The sequence below is a fragment of the Aegilops tauschii genome, chromosome 7 (genome assembly GCF_002575655.3).
Source record: "Aegilops tauschii subsp. strangulata cultivar AL8/78 chromosome 7, Aet v6.0, whole genome shotgun sequence".
In the NCBI taxonomy this organism is placed as follows: domain Eukaryota; kingdom Viridiplantae; phylum Streptophyta; class Magnoliopsida; order Poales; family Poaceae; genus Aegilops; species Aegilops tauschii.
Window position 1 is genome coordinate 277068830 of NC_053041.3, and position 19751 is coordinate 277088580.

Below are 19751 nucleotides of genomic sequence, written 5' to 3' on the forward strand. Positions count from 1 at the left end.
AAGGTTAGCATTGATAATGACAGGATATATCTTCTTTTCATCAAGATAAGCATATTTCAATGTATCAGGAAGTTTCTTTAATTCAAATGCAGGATCACTCTTAGGTGGAAGAGGATCTCCTAAAGTTTCAACATGAAAATTACGTTTAAGGATAGGTGCTTGCTTAAAGAATATTTCATTTCTTTCATTCATATGCATATTATTTTCATGGTATAGCACGTATTTTTCTATTGGATCAGTAGGAGGCACAACAATAGAAGCAAGACTAATGATTTCATCTTTACTAGAAAATTATTTATCGTGAAGTTTTCTACTAAACTTGGAGAAATTAAATTCATGAGATACATCACCAAACTTAACACTGGCCTTCTCCTTAGCACAATCAATTTCAGCATTAGCGGTATTCAAGAAAGGTCTACCAAATATAATGGGACAAAAAATCATCTTGCGGTGATTCAAGAACTAGAAAATCGGTAGGGTATTTGATCTTACCACACAAGACTTCAACATCTCTAACAATCCTAAGCAGTGAAATAGTATCTCTGTTTGCAAGCTTAATAGTAACATCAATATCTTCTATCACAACACGTGCAATATATGCATAACTTCTTGGTATAAAGAAAATGGAATGGCACTTATGCTAGCACCCATATCACATAAACCATGATAACAATGATCTCCAATCTTAATAGAAACAATAGGCATGCCAACAACCGGCTTAATCTTATCTAATTTAACTTGTTTAGTATTAACTTATTTCGCTATCCTGGTTGCTTCTTCACAGAAATAAATGACATGTCCATCAATATTATCTACCAAGAGATCTTTAACCATTGCAATATTAGGTTCCACTTTAACTTTTTCAGAGGCTTTAGGTGTTTTAACATTACTCTTATGAACCACAGTTGTAGCTTTAGCATGTTCCCTAATCCTAACAAGGAAAGGAGGTTTTTCAGTATAAGTAGTGGGTACAACTGGATTAGCATTATAAGCAATCGTTTCAGTTTTAGCGATAACAAGTTCCATACAAATTTCTTCAATAGGTGGATGAAATTTAAACCACTTCTCATTTGGGAGATCAACATGAGCAGCAAATGATTCATAGAAAGTAGCTACTATGTTAGAGTCAAGTCCATATTTTGCACTAAGCTTATGAAAAAAATGTGTTTCTATAAAAAAACGTAACACAATAATATTCAAGATTTGTACCTGACTCATTACCTTTGTCGATTTCTCAATCTTCAGAGTTGCATTTAATTCTTTCAATAAGATCCCATTTGAATCCAATAGTTTTCTTCATGAAGGAACAAGTAGAAGAAGTGTCGAGCATTATTTTATCATCATGAGAAAGTCGAGCATAAAAGTTTTGCATAATCATTTCTCTTGAGAGCTCATGATTGGGGGATGTGTGCATCATGCATTTAAGCCTCCCCAAGCTTGAGCGATACTTTCTCCTTCACGAGGCCAAAAGTTATTTAGATAATTCCGATTTGATGAACCAAATGCATAGGATAAAAATTCTGGTGGAATTCCATCTTCATTCGGTTATAGTCCCATGTTCCGGTGTCACCCAATAGCCTGTACCAAGACAATAACTTTTCTATCAAAGATAAAGGAAATACTTTCTTCTTAACTCCATCCTCTGATAAACCTGCAACCTTAAACAATCCACAAATTTCATCTATATAAATTAAGTGCATATCATGATGTATTGTTCCATCTCCTAGATAGGGATTATCAAGCGGGTTCTCCATAATACTAGAAGGAATTTCATAGTAAATAATTTTAGTAGGTTCAGTAGGTTGAGGAGCAGATCTTACCACTTCCGGTCGAGGTGAAAATACCCTAAACAAGCCCCTCAAAGGATTACTTTCCATAGTGACAAGTAACAGTAAATTTCAACACGTAATAAAAATGTTTCCTTACCAAATTCCATTTACCAAAGGCGCTTTACTCCCGGAAACGGTGCCAGAAAAGAGTCTTGATGACCCACAAGTATAGAGGATCAATCGTAGTCTGTTCGACACGTAAGAGTGTCGAACCAAACGAGGAGCAGAAGGAAATGACAAGCGGTTTTCAGCATGCAAGTGATGTAAGTAGTGATAACAAATAGTTTTGTAGCAACATAATTCATAAAAAGTAGCAAGTAACAATAGTAACAAGAGTGCAACAAGGTGGCTCAATCCTTTTTATAGCAAAGGACAAGCCGAAAGTACTTCTTATAATGAGTAAAGCATTCTCGAGGACACATGGGAATCCTCTTTTAGTCGCGTTCATCATGTTTAGTTGATCCGCGTTCACTACTTTGATAATTTGATATGTGGGTGGACCAGTGCTAGGGTGTTGTTCTTACTTGAACAAGCAACCCACTTATGATTACCCCCTCTCGCAAGCATCCGCAGGTAAGAAATAAGAATTAAGATAAATCTAACCATAGCATGAAACATATGGATCCAAATCAGCCCCTTATGGAATAACGCATAAACTAGGGTTTAAGCGTCTATGACTCTCGCAACCCATCTTCTACTTATACTCCCCAATGCCTTCCCCTAGACCCAAACATGGTGAAGTGTCATGTAGTCGACGTTCACACAACACCACTAGAGGAAGAACAACATACACATCATCAAAATATTGAACGAATACCAACTTCGCATGATTACTTATAATAAGACTTCCCTCATGTCATCAATAACAACGGTAACCACTCACAAATCATATTCATGTTCAACATCAGAGGAGTATTGTATGCGATTAAGGATCTGAATGTATAATCTTCCACCAAATAAACCGACTAGCATCAACTACAAGATGTAATCAACACTACTAGCAATCCACAGGTACCAATCTAAGGTTTTGAGACGAAGATTGAATACAAAAAGATGAACTAGGGTTCGAGATGAGATGGTGTTGGTGAAGATGTTGATGAAGATTGGTCCTCCCATGATGAGAGGAACGTTCCTTTGATTTCCCCCTCCTAGAGGGAGGTATTCCCGGCGGAATCGCTCCACCGGAAAGGAAAAGTGCTCTTGCACAGGTTCCGCCTCGAGATGGCAGCGCTTCTGTTGGAAATATGCCCTAGAGGCAATAATAAATAGTTATTATTATATTTCTTTGTTCATGATAATAGTCTATTATTCATGCTATAATTGTATTGTCCGGAAATCGTAATACATATGTGAATACATAGACCACAACGTGTCCCTAGTAAGCCTCTAATTGACTAGCTCGTTGATCAACAGATAGTCATGGTTTCCTGACTATGGACATTGGATGTCATTGATAACGGGATCACATCATTAGGAGAATGATGTGATGGACAAGACCCAATCCTAAGCATAGCATAAAATATCGTGTAGTTTCGTTTGCTAGAGCTTTTCCAATGTCAAGTATCTTTTCCTTAGACCATGAGATCGTGCAACTCCCGGATACCGTAGGAGTGCTTTGGGTGTGCCAAACATCACAACGTAACTGGGTGACTATAAAGGTGCATTACGGGTATCTCCGAAAGTGTCTGTTGGGTTGGCACGGATCGAGACTGGGATTTGTCACTCCGTGTGACGGAGAGGTATCTCTGGGCCCACTCGGTAATGCATCATCATAATGAACTCAATGTGACTAAGGCGTTAGTCACGGGATCATGCATTGCGGTACGAGTAAAGAGACTTGCCGGTAACGAGATTGAACAAGGTATTGGGATACCGACGATCGAATCTCGGGCAAGTAACATACCGATTGACAAAGGGAATTGCATACGGATTGATTGAATCCTCGACACCGTGGTTCATCCGATGAGATCATCGTGGAACATGTGGGAGCCAACATGGGTATCCAGATCCCGCTGTTGGTTATTGACCGGAGAGGCGTCTCGGCCATGTCTGCATGTCTCCCGAACCCGTAGGGTCTACACACTTAAGGTCCGGTGACGCTAGGGTTGTAGAGATATATGTATGCGGAAACCCGAAAGTTGTTCGGAGTCCCGGATGAGATCCCGGACGTCACGAGAGGTTCCGGAATGGTCCGGAGGTGAAGAATTATATATAGGAAGTCAAGTTTCGGCCACCGGGAAAGTTTCGGGGATTACCGGTATTGTACCGGGACCACCGGAAGGGTCCCGGGGGTCCACCGGGTGGGGCCACCTATCCCGGAGGGCCCCGTGGGCTGAAAGTGGAAGGGAACCAGCCCTTAGTGGGCTGGGGCGCCCCCCTTGGGCCTCCCCCCCTGCGCCTAGGGTTGGGAACCCTAGGGGGGAGCTTCCCCCTTGCCTTGGGGGGCAAGGCACCCCTTCCCCCCCCCCCCCCGCTTGGCCGCCGCCCCCCTTGGAGATCTGATCTCCCAAGGGCTGGCCCCCCAGGGGTCCTATAAATAGTGGGGGGAGGGAGGGCAGCAAGACACAGCCTTGGGCGCCTCCCTCCTCCCCTGCAACACCTCTCTCTCTCGCAGAAGCTTGGCAAAGCCCTGCCGAGACCCGCTACATCCACCACCACGCCGTCGTGCTGCTGGATCTCCATCAGCCTCTCCTTCCCCCTTGCTGGATCAAGAAGGAGGAGACGTCGCTGCACCGTACGTGTGTTGAACGCGGAGGTGCCGTCCGTTCGGCACTCGGTCATCGGTGATTTGGATCACGGCGAGTACGACTCCGTCATCCACGTTCATTGGAACGCTTCCGCTCGCGATCTACAAGGGTATGTAGATGCACTCCTTTCCCCTCGTTGCTAGTATAATCCATAGATGCATCTTGGTGAGCGTAGGAAAATTTTAAATTATGCTATGATTCCCAACAGTGGCATCATGAGCCAGGCCTATGCGTAGTTACTATGCACGAGTAGAACACAAAGCAGTTGTGGGCGTTGAGTTTGCCAATTCTTCTTGCCGCTACTAGTCGTTTCTTGTTTCGGCGGCATTGTAGGATGAAGCGGCCCGGACCGACCTTACACGTACGCTTACGTGAGACAGGTTCCACCGACTGACATGCACTAGTTGCATAAGGTGGCTAGCGGGTGTCTGTCTCTCCTACTTTAGTCGGAACGGATTCGATGAAAAGGGTCCTTATGAAGGGTAAATAGAAATTGGCAAATCACGTTGTGGTCATACGTAGGTAAGAAAACGTTCTTGCTAGAAACCTACAAACCACGTAAAAACTTGCAACAACAATTAGAGGACGTCTAACTTGTTTTTGCAGCAAGTGCTATGTGATGTGATATGGCCAGAAGATGTGATGAATGATATATGTGATGTATGAGATTGATCATATTCTTGTAATAGGAATCACGACTTGCATGTCGATGAGTATGACAACCGGCAGGAGCCATAGAAGTTGTCTTTATTATTTTGCATGACCTGCGTGTCATTGAATAACGCCATGTAAATTACTTTACTTTGTTGCTAAACGCGTTAGCCATAGAAGTAGAAGTAATCGTTGGCGTGACAACTTCATGAAGACACAATGATGGAGATCATGATGATGGAGATCATGGTGTCATGCCGGTGACGAAGATGATCATGGTGCCCCGAAGATGGAGATCAAAGGAGCATAATGATATTGGCCATATCATGTCACTATTTGATTGCATGTGATGTTTATCATGTTTTTGCATCTTATTTGCTTAGAACGACGGTAGTAAGTAAGATGATCCCTTATAATAATTTCAAGAAAGTGTTCACCCTAACTGTGCACCGTTGCGAAGGTTCGTTGTTTCGAAGCACCACGTGATGATCGGGTGTGATAGATTCTAACGTTCGATACAACGGGTGTTGACGAGCCTAGCATGTACAGACATGGCCTCGGAACACACGCAATACACTTAGGTTGACTTGATGAGCCTAGCATGTACAGACATGGCCTCGGAACACGAAGGATCGAAAGGTCGAGCATGAGTCGTATAGAAGATACGATCAACATGGAGATGTTCACCGATCTTGACTAGTCCGTCTCACGTGATGATCGGACACGGCCTAGTTAAACTCGGATCATGTTTCACTTAGATGACGAGAGGGATGTCTATCTGAGTGGGAGTTCATTAAATAATTTGATTAGATGAACTTAATTATCATGAACTTAGTCTAAAATCTTTACACTATGTCTTGTAGATCTAATGGCCAACGTTGTCCTCAATTTCAACGCGTTCCTAGAGAAAACCAAGCTGAAAGATGATGGCAGCAACTATACGGACTGGGTCCGGAACCTGAGGATCATCCTCATAGTAGCCAAGAAAGATTATGTCTTGGAAGCACCGCTAGGTGAAGCACCAATCCCAGAGAACCAAGACGTTATGAACGCTTGGCAATCACGTGCTGATGATTACTCCCTCGTTCAGTGCGGCATGCTTTACAGCTTAGAACCGGGTCTCCAAAAGCGTTTTGAGAAACATGGAGCATACGAGATGTTCGAGGAGCTGAAACTGGTTTTTCAAGCTCATGCCCGGGTTGAGAGATATGATGTCTCCGACAAGTTCTTCAGCTGTAAATGGAGGAGAACAGTTTTGTTAGTGAGCACATACTTAGAATGTCTGGGTTGCATAACCGCTTGTCTCAGCTGGGAGTCAATCTCCCGGATGACGCGGTCATTGACAGAATCCTCCAGTCGCTTCCACCAAGCTACAAGAGCTTTGTGATGAACTTCAATATGCAGGGGATGGAAAAGACCATTCCTGAGGTATATTCAATGCTGAAATCAGCTGAGGTAGAGATCAGAAAAGAACATCAAGTGTTGATGGTGAATAAAACCACTAAGTTCAAGAAGGGCAAGGGTAAGAAGAACTTCAAGAAGGACGGCAAGGGAGTTGCCGCGCCCGGTAAACCAGTTACCGGGAAGAAGTCAAAGAATGGACCCAAACCCGAGACTGAGTGCTTTTATTGCAAGGGAAGTGGTCACTGGAAGCGGAACTGCCCCAAATACTTAGCGGACAAGAAGAAGGCCGGCAACACCAAAGGTATATGTGATATACATGTAATTGATGTGTACCTTACCAGTACTCGTAGTAGCTCCTGGGTATTTGATACCGGTGCGGTTGCTCATATTTGTAACTCAAAACAGGAACTACGGAATAAACGGAGACTGGCGAAGGACGAGGTGACGATGCGCGTCGGGAATGGTTCCAAGGTCGATGTGATCGCCGTCGGCACGCTACCTCTGCATCTACCCACGGGATTAGTTATAAACCTCAATAATTGTTATTTAGTGCCAGCTTTGAGCATGAACATTGTATCTGGATCTCGTTTAATTCGAGATGGCTACTCATTTAAATCCGAGAATAATGGTTGTTCTATTTATTTGAGAGATATGTTTTATGGTCATGCCCCGCTGGTCAATGGTTTATTTTTGATGAATCTCGAACGTGATGTTACACATGTTCATAGTGTGAATACCAAAAGATGTAAAGTTGATAACGATAGTCCCACATACTTGTGGCACTGCCGCCTTGGTCACATTGGTGTCAAGCGCATGAAGAAGCTCCATGCAGATGGACTTTTGGAGTCTCTTGATTACGAATCATTTGACACGTGCGAACCATGCCTCATGGGTAAGATGACCAAGACTCCGTTCTCCGGAACAATGGAGCGAGCAACCAACTTATTGGAAATCATACATACCGATGTGTGTGGTCCAATGAGTGTTGAGGCTCGCGGAGGATATCGTTATGTTCTCACTCTCACTGATGATTTAAGTAGATATGGGTATGTCTACTTAATGAAGCACAAGTCTGAAACCTTTGAAAAGTTCAAGGAATTTCAGAGTGAAGTTGAGAATCAACGTGACAGAAAAATAAAATTCTTACGATCAGATCGTGGTGGAGAATATTTAAGTCACGAATTTGGTACACACTTAAGGAAATGTGGAATAGTTTCACAACTCACGCCGCCTGGAACACCTCAGAGAAATGGTGTGTCCGAACGTCGTAATCGCACTCTATTGGATATGGTGCGATCTATGATGTCTCTTACCGATTTACCGCTCTCATTTTGGGGCTATGCTTTAGAGACTGCCGCATTCACTTTAAATAGGGCTCCGTCGAAATCCGTTGAGACGACACCGTATGAATTATGGTTTGGGAAGAAACCTAAGCTGTCGTTTCTAAAAGTTTGGGGATGTGATGCTTATGTCAAGAAACTTCAACCTGAAAAGCTCGAACCCAAGTCGGAAAAATGGGTCTTCATAGGATACCCTAAGGAAACTATTGGGTATACCTTCTACCTCAGATCCGAAGGCAAGATCTTCGTTGCCAAGAACGGGTCCTTTCTAGAGAAGGAGTTTCTCTCGAAAGAATTGAGTGGGAGGAAAGTGGAACTTGATGAGGTGATAGTCACCCCTTCTGAACCGGAAAGTAGCGCAGCGCGGGAAATTGTTCCTGTGGTGCCTACACCGACTGGAGAGGAAGTTAATGATGATGATCATGAAACTTCAGATCAAGTTACTGAACTTCGTAGGTCCACAAGGACACGTTCCGCACCAGAGTGGTACGGCAACCCTGTCCTGGAAATCATGTTGTTAGACAACGGTGAACCTTCGAACTATGAAGAAGCGATGGCGGGCCCGGATTCCGACAAATGGCTAGAAGCCATGAAATCCGAGATAGAATCCATGTATGAAAACAAAGTATGGACTTTGACTGACTTGCCCGATGAGCGGCGAGCCATAGAAAACAAATGGATCTTTAAGAAGAAGACGGACGCAGATGGTAATGTGACCATCTACAAAGCTCGACTTGTCGCTAAGGGTTATCGACAAGTTCAAGGGGTTGACTACGATGAGACTTTCTCACCCGTAGCGAAGCTGAAGTCCGTCCGAATCATGTTAGCAATTGCCGCATACTATGATTATGAGATATGGCAGATGGACGTCAAAACGGCATTCCTTAACGGCTTCCTTAAGGAAGAGTTGTATATGATGCAGCCGGAAGGTTTTGTCGATCCTAAGAATGCTAACAAAGTAGGCAAGCTCCAGCGCTCAATCTATGGGCTGGTGCAAGCATCTCGGAGTTGGAACATTCGCTTTGATGAGATGATCAAAGCGTTTGGGTTTACACAGACTTATGGAGAAGCCTGTGTTTACAAGAAAGTGAGTGGGAGCTCTGTAGCATTTCTCATATTATATGTGGATGACATACTATTGATGGGAAATGATATAGAATTCTTGGAAAGTATAAAGGCCTACTTGAATAAGTGTTTTTCAATGAAGGACCTTGGAGAAGCTGCTTATATATTAGGCATCAAGATCTATAGAGATAGATCAAGACGCCTCATTGGTCTTTCACAGAGTACATACCTTGACAAGATATTGAAGAAGTTCAATATGGATCACTCCAAGAAGGGGTTCTTGCCTGTATTGCAAGGTGTGCAATTGAGCACAGCTCAATGCCCGACCACGGCAGAAGATATAGAAGAGATGAGTGTCATCCCCTATGCCTCGGCCATAGGGTCTATTATGTATGCCATGCTGTGTACCAGACCTGATGTAAACCTTGCCGTAAGTTTGGTAGGAAGGTACCAAAGTAATCCCGGCAAGGAACACTGGACAGCGGTCAAGAATATCCTGAAGTACCTGAAGAGGACTAAGGATATGTTTCTCGTTTATGGAGGTGACGAAGAGCTCGTCGTAAAGGGTTACGTCGACGCTAGCTTCGACACAGATCTGGATGACTCGAAGTCACAGACCGGATACGTGTATATATTGAATGGAGGAGCAGTAAGCTGGTGCAGTTGCAAGCAAAGCGTCGTGGCGGGATCTACATGTGAAGCGGAGTACATGGCAGCCTCGGAGGCAACACAGGAAGCAGTCTGGATGAAGGAGTTCATTACCGACCTAGGGGTGATTCCCAATGCGTCGGGCCCGATGACTCTCTTCTGTGACAACACTAGAGCTATTGCCCTTGCGAAGGAGCCCAGGTTTCACAGGAAGACCAGGCATATCAAGCGTCGCTTCAACTCCATTCGTGAAAGTGTTCAAAATGGAGACATAGATATTTGTAAAGTACATACGGACCTGAATGTAGCAGATCCATTGACTAAACCTCTCCCTAGGGCAAAACATGATCAACACTAGGACGCAATGGGTGTTCGATTCATCACAATGTAACTAGATTATTGACTCTAGTGCAAGTGGGAGACTCTTGGAAATATGCCCTAGAGGCAATAATAAATAGTTATTATTATATTTCTTTGTTCATGATAATAGTCTATTATTCATGCTATAATTGTATTGTCCGGAAATCGTAATACATATGTGAATACATAGACCACAACGTGTCCCTAGTAAGCCTCTAATTGACTAGCTCGTTGATCAACAGATAGTCATGGTTTCCTGACTATGGACATTGGATGTCATTGATAACGGGATCACATCATTAGGAGAATGATGTGATGGACAAGACCCAATCCTAAGCATAGCATAAAAGATCGTGTAGTTTCGTTTGCTAGAGCTTTTCCAATGTCAAGTATCTTTTCCTTAGACCATGAGATCGTGCAACTCCCAGATACCGTAGGAGTGCTTTGGGTGTGCCAAACATCACAACGTAACTGGGTGACTATAAAGGTGCATTACGGGTATCTCCGAAAGTGTCTGTTGGGTTGGCACGGATCGAGACTGGGATTTGTCACTCCGTGTGACGGAGAGGTATCTCTGGGCCCACTCGGTAATGCATCATCATAATGAGCTCAATGTGACTAAGGCGTTAGTCACGGGATCATGCATTGCGGTACGAGTAAAGAGACTTGCCGGTAACGAGATTGAACAAGGTATTGGGATACCGACGATCGAATCTCGGGCAAGTAACATACCGATTGACAAAGGGAATTGCATACGGATTGATTGAATCCTCGACACCGTGGTTCATCCGATGAGATCATCGTGGAACATGTGGGAGCCAACATGGGTATCCAGATCCCGCTGTTGGTTATTGACCGGAGAGGCGTCTCGGCCATGTCTGCATGTCTCCCGAACCCGTAGGGTCTACACACTTAAGGTCCGGTGACGCTAGGGTTGTAGAGATATATGTATGCGGAAACCCGAAAGTTGTTCGGAGTCCCGGATGAGATCCCGGACATCACGAGAGGTTCCGGAATGGTCCGGAGGTGAAGAATTATATATAGGAAGTCAAGTTTCGGCCACCGGGAAAGTTTCTGGGGTTACCGGTATTGTACCGGGACCACCGGAAGGGTCCCGGGGGTCCACCGGGTGGGCCCACCTATCTCGGAGGGCCCCGTGGGCTGAAAGTGGAAGGGAACCAGCCCTTAGTGGGCTGGGGCGCCCCCCTTGGGCCTCCCACCCTGCGCCTAGCTAGGGGGCAGCTTCCCCCTTGCCTTGGGGGGCAAGGCACCCCTTCCCCCCCACTTGGCCGCCGCCCCCCTTGGAGGTCTGATCTCCCAAGGGCTGGCCCCCCCCAGGGGTCCTATAAATAGTGGGGGGGAGGGAGGGCAGCAAGACACAGCCTTGGGCGCCTCCCTCCTCCCTGCAACACCTCTCTCTCTCTCTCGCAGAAGCTTGGCAAAGCCCTGCCGAGACCCGCTACATCCACCACCACGCCGTCGTGCTGCTGGATCTCCATCAACCTCTCCTTCCCCCTTGCTGGATCAAGAAGGAGGAGACGTCGCTGCACCGTACGTGTGTTGAACGCGGAGGTGCCGTCCGTTCGGCACTCGGTCATCGGTGATTTGGATCACGGCGAGTACGACTCCGTCATCCACGTTCATTGGAACGCTTCCGCTCGCGATCTACAAGGGTATGTAGATGCACTCCTTTCCCCTCGTTGCTAGTATAATCCATAGATGCATCTTGGTGAGCGTAGGAAAATTTTAAATTATGCTACGATTCCCAACAGCTTCATCTTGAAAGTCTTCTTCTATTTTTTTTCTAGAGAAAATGGCTTCATATAGCAGAAGGAGGGCACCGGAGGACGTTTGTGGGCCCCACAAGACATCAGGGGGGCCCCTATGGTAGTTCTTCATTCCAATATTTTTTTTATATATTCAATAAAAAACCTCCATGAAGTTTCAGGTCATTTGGAGATCCGTAGAATAGCTATCTCCCTTGTAGCTCTTTTAGGTCCAGAATTTCAGATGCGAGCAATTTCCTTCTCCATATAGATCTTACAAATTAAGATAGAAAAGGCATTAGAATTGCATCATAAAGTGAAATAATGACCATAAACACTATAAATAATAGTAGAAAAACATGATGCAAAATGGACGTATCAGAGAGCATAGAGGTTGCGCGGATGAGAAACAAGGGGAGAAGAAGACAAAGGAAAGTGATATGTTGGGACACGCGAGCGATGCGTGGTCATAGGATCTACCTTCATTAGATGGCATGCGTGCAACCGACCGAGTGATAATTGAGTGGGCTTTTTTATGCATAATTACATGTTAAGATGTGTCCTTTTTATTATGTTCTTGTATGCTTTTTTATAGAGTATGATGCTGACACTCATACATACGCGCATACACTAACCCTTATGAATATACGCATGCACACAGACGCGTAGTCGATGGAAACATCAGAAAAATGTGAGCACCAATGTTAAGTCTAAAATTTGAACTCTGATGGACTAGGGATATCACTGTCCTCCTAATAGCATCTCCAACGCTACCTGCAAATTTTTCCCTACATCCGTCTGCGGACAGGGGGCTAGTCCGCGGACATGGATGCGGGAGCCGGCCATCCAACGCTACCCGCATACATTTTAAGCCAGTTTCAACAAACCGGATGAAATTCATCAAACACGATGGAATTCATCAAAGTTCGGATAGAAAATAGCACAAATCATCATAGCATGAAAATAAGTCTAGTACAACAATAGTTCAAATTCAACGAGATTAACCGGATGTTCAAAAAGTTTTCATGAACGGATCTTATCGTCCCACACATACTGCCCCTTCAACGTCATCGACCAGTGTATGTACTTAAATGGTTGCCCCTCTATTCTATGGTACATTATGGTAGCGCATACGGGCTACATAATGTGTAGAGCAACATCAAGTGAATGAATGATTCAATCAACAGGTTGAGCAAGAAGAAGGAAAACTTATGACCTCCTCCGCTGTCATGCAATGGCCACCTTGCCTCCAGCCGAGAAACCGCATCACAAAACTTGGTGATGGTGGTCTGGATGGCCTACCATCGATACGATAACGACTTCACATTATGTTGTTGGATGATGTGCATGTTGTAGGGTGCAATGTGCTTTCGTGTGTGAAACAAATCATCCACTCGCTGTCAGAAGAGCCCCCTTCCACTCCTACCTATGAAATCCCACTCCTACCTATGAAATCCGCGGATACGGCCAACCACGCATCGCACAACAACTCATGCTCCATGCTCGAGTACCCCAACATCTTTGGTACTCTAAAAAATGACATGGCGTTCAAAAATAAGCTCAATGGCATTTGACGGAACACCTGTCGGGCGTGGTGTCCACCATGGACGTCGTCGACGGGGGACGGAGTGTACCTGGCTATGGACGGGTCGTGTTGGGGATATTCCCCCTAACCATGAGTCGGCCCTGAATATGACCCGGCTCAGGGCCGAAGGCACTATGGGTCATTCAGCTCTATGGGTCAAGGAGGCACAATCAGGAGAAGGGCTGAAGGCCCATGGGGTGACCTGGCTAGGTGTCGGCTCGTAATGAAGTAGGTAGGCCGGCTTAAGAAGAAGGCTCATACAGAAGCACCCAACTTGGGAGACAAAAAGAAGTTAGAGTAGGATACGGGTTGTTACTACGACCCAGATTTTGTTGTAAATCTGGGGACTCGGCCTGCTATATAAAGGGGAGCCCCTAGAATGAAAATACTAAGTTGCAATGTCTCGAGAGCTAGGTTAGTGAATCTGCATCCTTGTAATCGAGATCTCCAGCAATATCAATCAAGCATGAAGTAGGTCTTTACCTCCACCGTGAGGGGATGAACCTGGATAAACTCATGTCCTTCTTTCCCGATCAACCTCGTTCAAGCGACCACCTAGTTGCGATGGCCTCCAGACTTAGTTCTTTCACGAGGACATCTATCGTGACAAAACCACGACAGGTCCTGGGTGGATGGCGCCATAGTAAAAGGCGAGCGGGTGCGTCGATGCTGGTTGCGGATGTCCGACAATGCATGTGTGGCGGCGTCGGAGGAGGAGGGTGCGGATGCAAAGCAAGGGGAGAAGGGGCGGATTGAGAAAGAATGGGACCAAGGGGGGTGATTTTAGTGGGCCGGGTGTCGGAGTCCTACATGGCTATTGTCCGAGCTCCGGCAAAACCCTCCAACTTTGCTTCCAATTTGCGGGAAAAAGTGTGTGGACCGGTCTATCGACCGATACAGATCCGCGTTGAATCACAAAACACGTACGGATCGCACGGTCCAGACGTATGTGGCGGTTTGATGGTGGGGGTTGGAGATGCCCTAACCATCCAACCATAGGAACATAAAAAAATCTTTTTAATTAGTTCTTTATTTTGGAATTTTCTAATGTTTACCTGTTGAGAGACGAGGACTTAATAGTGTTTTAGAGTGTACAGTCATTTTGCTCTATATGTAGTCGACATTGAATCTCTAGACTACTGTTTAAGAACGAATGGAGTATTCACCCGCAAAAATGAAACAAATGGAGTATTAGAGCAACTCTAATTGGGCGACCCAAACGAGCGGCGATTTCGTCCGTTTTTTGTCCGTTTGGATCGGCTGCCCGCCCGGCGTCCGCCCTATTTTAGATATGGGTTGGCAGCGCGTCCAACGCGTCGACCCATATGTGCCGGTGTGGCCGGCTGGCCGCCCTATTTCAACAAATAACTCAATTTTGCATTGATGAATTTGCATTTAAACATATAGTCAAATAACATAGTTTGAACCGAATAAAAATAGCATAATTTTACAAGCCGAATAAAAATAAAAATGTCTTACATAGTTTTGCAAGCCGAATAAAAGAAGATACATCTATTGGTTGCCAACATGAGCCCACATATACTCAACCAGATCATTTTGCAGTTGCACGTGAGTTTCCCAATCACGCATGTCATGATGAAATTGGGTGAACTGTTTCGTTGCCGCTCCTCCATGCTCAGGCACAACATTCTCACCCTGAAACTGAAACCCTTGATCGTACAGACGTTCCGGGCGCTCGTCTTCTACGATTATATTGTGCATGATCACACAAGCATTCATCACCTCCTACAGTTTCTGCGTGCTCCAGGTATTAGCAGGATACCGAACGATGCCCCATCGAGATTGCAAAACACCAAAGGCACGCTCGACATACTTCCTAGCACTCTCTTGCTCTTGGGCAAATCTTTTCCTCTTCTCTCCGACAGGGTTGGGGATTATCTTGACAATAGTGGTCCACTGAGGATAGATATCGTCACCCAGGTAGTATCCATTGTCGTAGTTGTGGCCGTTGTTAGTAAAGTTCACTGGTGGGCTATTGCCTTCGGGAAGCCTAGCAAACAGCAGCGAGCGCTGAAGCACGTTGATATCATTGTGTGATCGAGCCATGCCAAAGAAAGAGTGCCATATCCAGAGATCTTGAGACGCCACAGCCTCTAGTATGACAGTGCAAGCCCTGAGATGGCCCTTATACTGCCCTTGCCAAGCAGAAGGGCAGTTCTTCCACTCCCGGTGCATGCAGTCTATGCTGCCAAGCATCCTTGGGAAGCCCCTGCTGGCATTCATCGCCAACAAACGGGTTGTATCTTCAGGAGTCGACTCTCTCAAGTACTCAGGGCCAAACACAACAATAACATCCTTGCAGAACTTATACAGGGACTCAAGGCATGTAGACTCGCTCATACGGACGTACTCGTCAATGAGATCACCGGGCACTCCGTATGCAAGCATTCAGATGGCGGCAGTGCATTTCTGATAAGAGGAGAAACCAATCTTGCCAACGGCATCCTCTTTGCACTCGAAATAGTCATCATAGCCGACTACCCCTCTCTAATACGGTTGAAAAGATGCCTACTCATATGAAAACGGCGGCGGAATTTTTGATGTTTGAACAATGGGTTTGTTGTATCAAAGTAGTGCTTCCAAAGAAGGAAATGCCCGCTCTCTCGGTTGCGATTCAACGCCGGAAGGTGGCCCGGAATGGAGCCACGGAACAACGGGCGCTGGCTGTTGAGGTGGTGATGGACCAACATGGCAGCCAATATCTCCTCCTCGTCATCGAACGACGAATCATTGGAGTCGCAAAGGAAATTGTGAAAAAAAAAACTCGTCGGCGGAGTCCATTTTGTACCTTGGCAAACTGTCGAACAGCTTGCGGGCGTCGACGAAGGAGACGGCTGACGAAGGGAGTCGCGGCGCGCACGGACCAGCTAGCTGCCCTGCCGGTGTCCCACGAGTGGGCCGGTGTCAGACGAGCGTGCCGGTGATGATCTGGCCGGGGCGGCGAGGCGGCTTCCTGGTCGCGGGCGGCTGTGTGGTGGGGGGAGCGGGGGTGGGAAGCAGTCGGCTCCCTGGCGGCAAGACGGCGGTGGCGGGCGACGTGGGAGTTGGCGACGTTGCTGGGCGGATGTAGAGGCGCCGGTAGATGGCAGAGTCGTCAGCAAAAATGGGCGTCAGCATCGGCGACGAAGGAGGCGGGCGAGGGTTGCTGTTGGATGCGGGAGGCCAATGTGCCACCGACTAACGGGCTCGGGAAAGGAGAAGGCGAGCGCACGCGCGTCCGTCTCGTGTCCGCGTCGACGCAAATCCGGCTCAAAATGGGCCGGGAATGGGTCGCCCGCGGACGAAAAGCGGACGCGCGTCCGTTTGGGTCGGCGCGTTGGGCCGTCTTTTGTGTCCGCGCCCATCCAAACGGACGCCAGCGGACAAAATGGGTGGCCGCATTTGAGTTGCTCTTATTTAGAGTAAAATGCATTGGTGGTCACTGGACTTGTCGTGTACGTTCACCTTGGTCACTGTACTAAAAAATACGGTCAATACGGTCACTAAATACGAGTTGTGATGATTATACGGTCACTATCACATCGTATATCTTCGTATTTTGTTGAGTTGACTAGTCAAACAGTTTGAATGATGCCTCCTCAACTCATTTTTTTTCTGTACCGACACAGGCAAAATAAAATAGTGACGCGGTGGGGATTCGAAACCCAAACAGTGTACACTTATAACAACCGTCACGATTCCTTATTGTACATTAGCGTGCATGCACACAGTGCACACACAGTATGCGGCAATTTTAGCAAAAAAGAAATTCAGCTGAATTTTAGCAATTTTAAACTAAAGATATGCATGAAAACGTTGTGTAGATGCAACACACACGAAGTGTTAGAGAGAATATTTTTTGCCGCTACGTTCAAGTTCTGTGGTATTTTTTCTCTTATACTGAGATTGTTTCAAGTCAGCAGAAACATCCTAGTGTACCTCATCATCGAATTGACGGCTGCGCCATTCAACAGGTACTTTCCAATTGTATACTAAGCAGCCCTGTCTACCTTGGTTTCGTGCCATCCCACCAACGGTTACATAGCGGCGAGCTAGCTATATTTAAGAAATAGAAACGAGGCCATGCATGTGAACAAGGCTGGAGGCTCACGCTACATGCTCTCTTAATCTGTGACGAAACTGAAGAAATATTAGCGCCTAGCAGCCGGAACGTGCAGCTTGATTAACAGACTAATAGGGTAAATGAGAAGAGCTTGAGAGTTGAGAGGTGCATCAGAGTAATTGGACTGAAGAATGAATTATGTATTGATTGGATGGTAATAATACGCAGATATCACAAGCACGTACAACATATGCATACGCACACAATCACAAATATGCACATACCCATACAAGCTCAAGCATAGCATGCATGCACAGCAAGCAACAAACGACGTGTCATGGTTGTCACGTGAATGCATAATGTTACAGCAGGATGCCTTTCCCCAGTTTAGACATAAGAAGAGATGAGCACAGCGGGCTAGCTTGCTGACATCCTAGCGCTATGTTTGGGGTTTGATTCCACACTATGTCACTATTTTATTTTGCCTCTACTAGGTAATTGCCCGTGCGTTGCACCGGGGGCCTAGGGTGAAATAATAGAATAACGGAACCCCGCATATTATGAGGACACCACAAACCTCAGCTAATCTCTGTCATGAGGGGAAAGTATCAAACATATATATTCAGAATCCCCATGCACATCTCAAGCAGCATTATCTTCCCTTTCTTACTATTAAATCATTCTTATTTTCCTCCTCCTCCACCAACCAGACTTGCCATGCTTGTGTCGTCCAAGCCCATATAGAGGAGAAGATTAACACTCCATATTGAGAGAACAAATCAAGTTTAGTATGGGTTGTACCAGTGGCATGTTTGAGATCATAGGTTTCTTTGCTCATTATATATAAAATGTCAGTTAAGATTTTGGTACACTAACATGCAAATATACTTTGAAGTTTAAGTCCCACTCCATCACAATCAAAATTAAATACACTACCAAAAGGTCCAGCAGGGAATCTAAAAAAAAAGTCTATTGGCCAAACCAACGTCACATGCAAATACAGTTGCAACATGGTCACATATAATTGAGCAACAAGAACTTAGTCAGACTACAAATTCATATTCATACAATCACTGACCAATTCATGAAGATCTGGCGCCCAAGCATATCATCAGCGGATCTGCAAGAAAAGTCACAGAGAACATGTATGTTTCAGAACAAAAGAAACTCACAGGAACGGAATGGAGTGCAGGATACAGGGGACATGTATGTTTCAGAAGATGGGTGATGCAATGGTAATTCTACAATCTTTTGGCATCGTGTTGCTTTTCTTTTGCCAAAGCACCGGTGGTTCACCTTGCTTGCACTTGCAGGTAATGTTATTAGTACTATTCGCAAAAAAAAGTACTGAATATTGGTTAACTTTGGTTAACTTCTCCATTCTTCTTTGGAGCAACATCTGCGAGGCGTTACTGAAAGCGGCCATCCGCTACGCCACTGAAAGCGGTAGCAATAGCTTCCCACGGATCTGATTGAAGGGAGAGCCAACACCAAATATAGAAACATCAGAAGGGGACTCATCGGAGATGACGCCAAGACGTCTCCGGCGGCAACGCACCTCCGTAGCCTCCATGCGGCGTAGGTTTCCTGCGCCATGCCTCCGTCACAGATCTGGCTTAACCTTGGGCCACGGTGAACATAATCACCGATGTCGTCACGCCTCGGATCTCGCAGGCTGCAGCATACCCGACCTGCACGACCTGCAGGCTGCAACACAAGAAGAAACACACATGTTCAAAAATCAGGAGTCCCTCATGATTGACCTCAAGAAGAACGAGGCGTCGCCGGCGGCGGCATCGACACCGTGTCCTCCTGACGAGACGAGCCCAGCGGCGGCAGCACCGGGAGGACATGAGCTCTTGCTGACCCCCTCCTCGACGCCAGGGGCAAATTAGCTGCGGGCGGCAGCGACGAATCCCTGTGTCATGCGCTACGGTGACGTTAGGGCGTCGCTGGCGAGAGATCATGAACGGGGAGTCGTTCGCGAGATGGGGGAGACTGTGGCGGCGGCTATATCAGAGGTGGGATAAGGTTAAGGGGAATCAATCAGCGTGGTTGTTTTAGGAAGGTCTTCAATGCAAAACCGACGTGAGGAAGGATGTGATAAAACCAATCGCGAGTGCACCCGCAGGGAGGATGGACGAAACGAGCGACGTAAGGTGGGAAACGGAACCTTGCGTTTCTTTTAGATAGTAGAGATTTCTTTCTTTAACTCACAGACAAGTAGGGTCTGCATCCGTAGAGAAAAAAAAGAGCTGGCAAGGCATCATTCAAACTGTTTGACCGGTCAACT

At 45.9% G+C, this 19751-nt stretch overlaps 1 long non-coding RNA gene across 1 annotated transcript; it reads right to left on the reverse strand.

Annotated features, from left to right (window-relative positions):
- Nucleotides 1-18269: 18269 nt before the first annotated feature.
- Nucleotides 18270-19691, reverse strand: LOC120968342 (uncharacterized). The gene is made up of 2 exons (XR_005762766.3): nt 19017-19691; nt 18270-18926 (listed from the first exon to the last, which is right to left on the reverse strand). It is a non-coding gene; the product is annotated as an uncharacterized lncRNA (long non-coding RNA).
- Between the last annotated feature and the right edge of the window lie 60 nt (nt 19692-19751).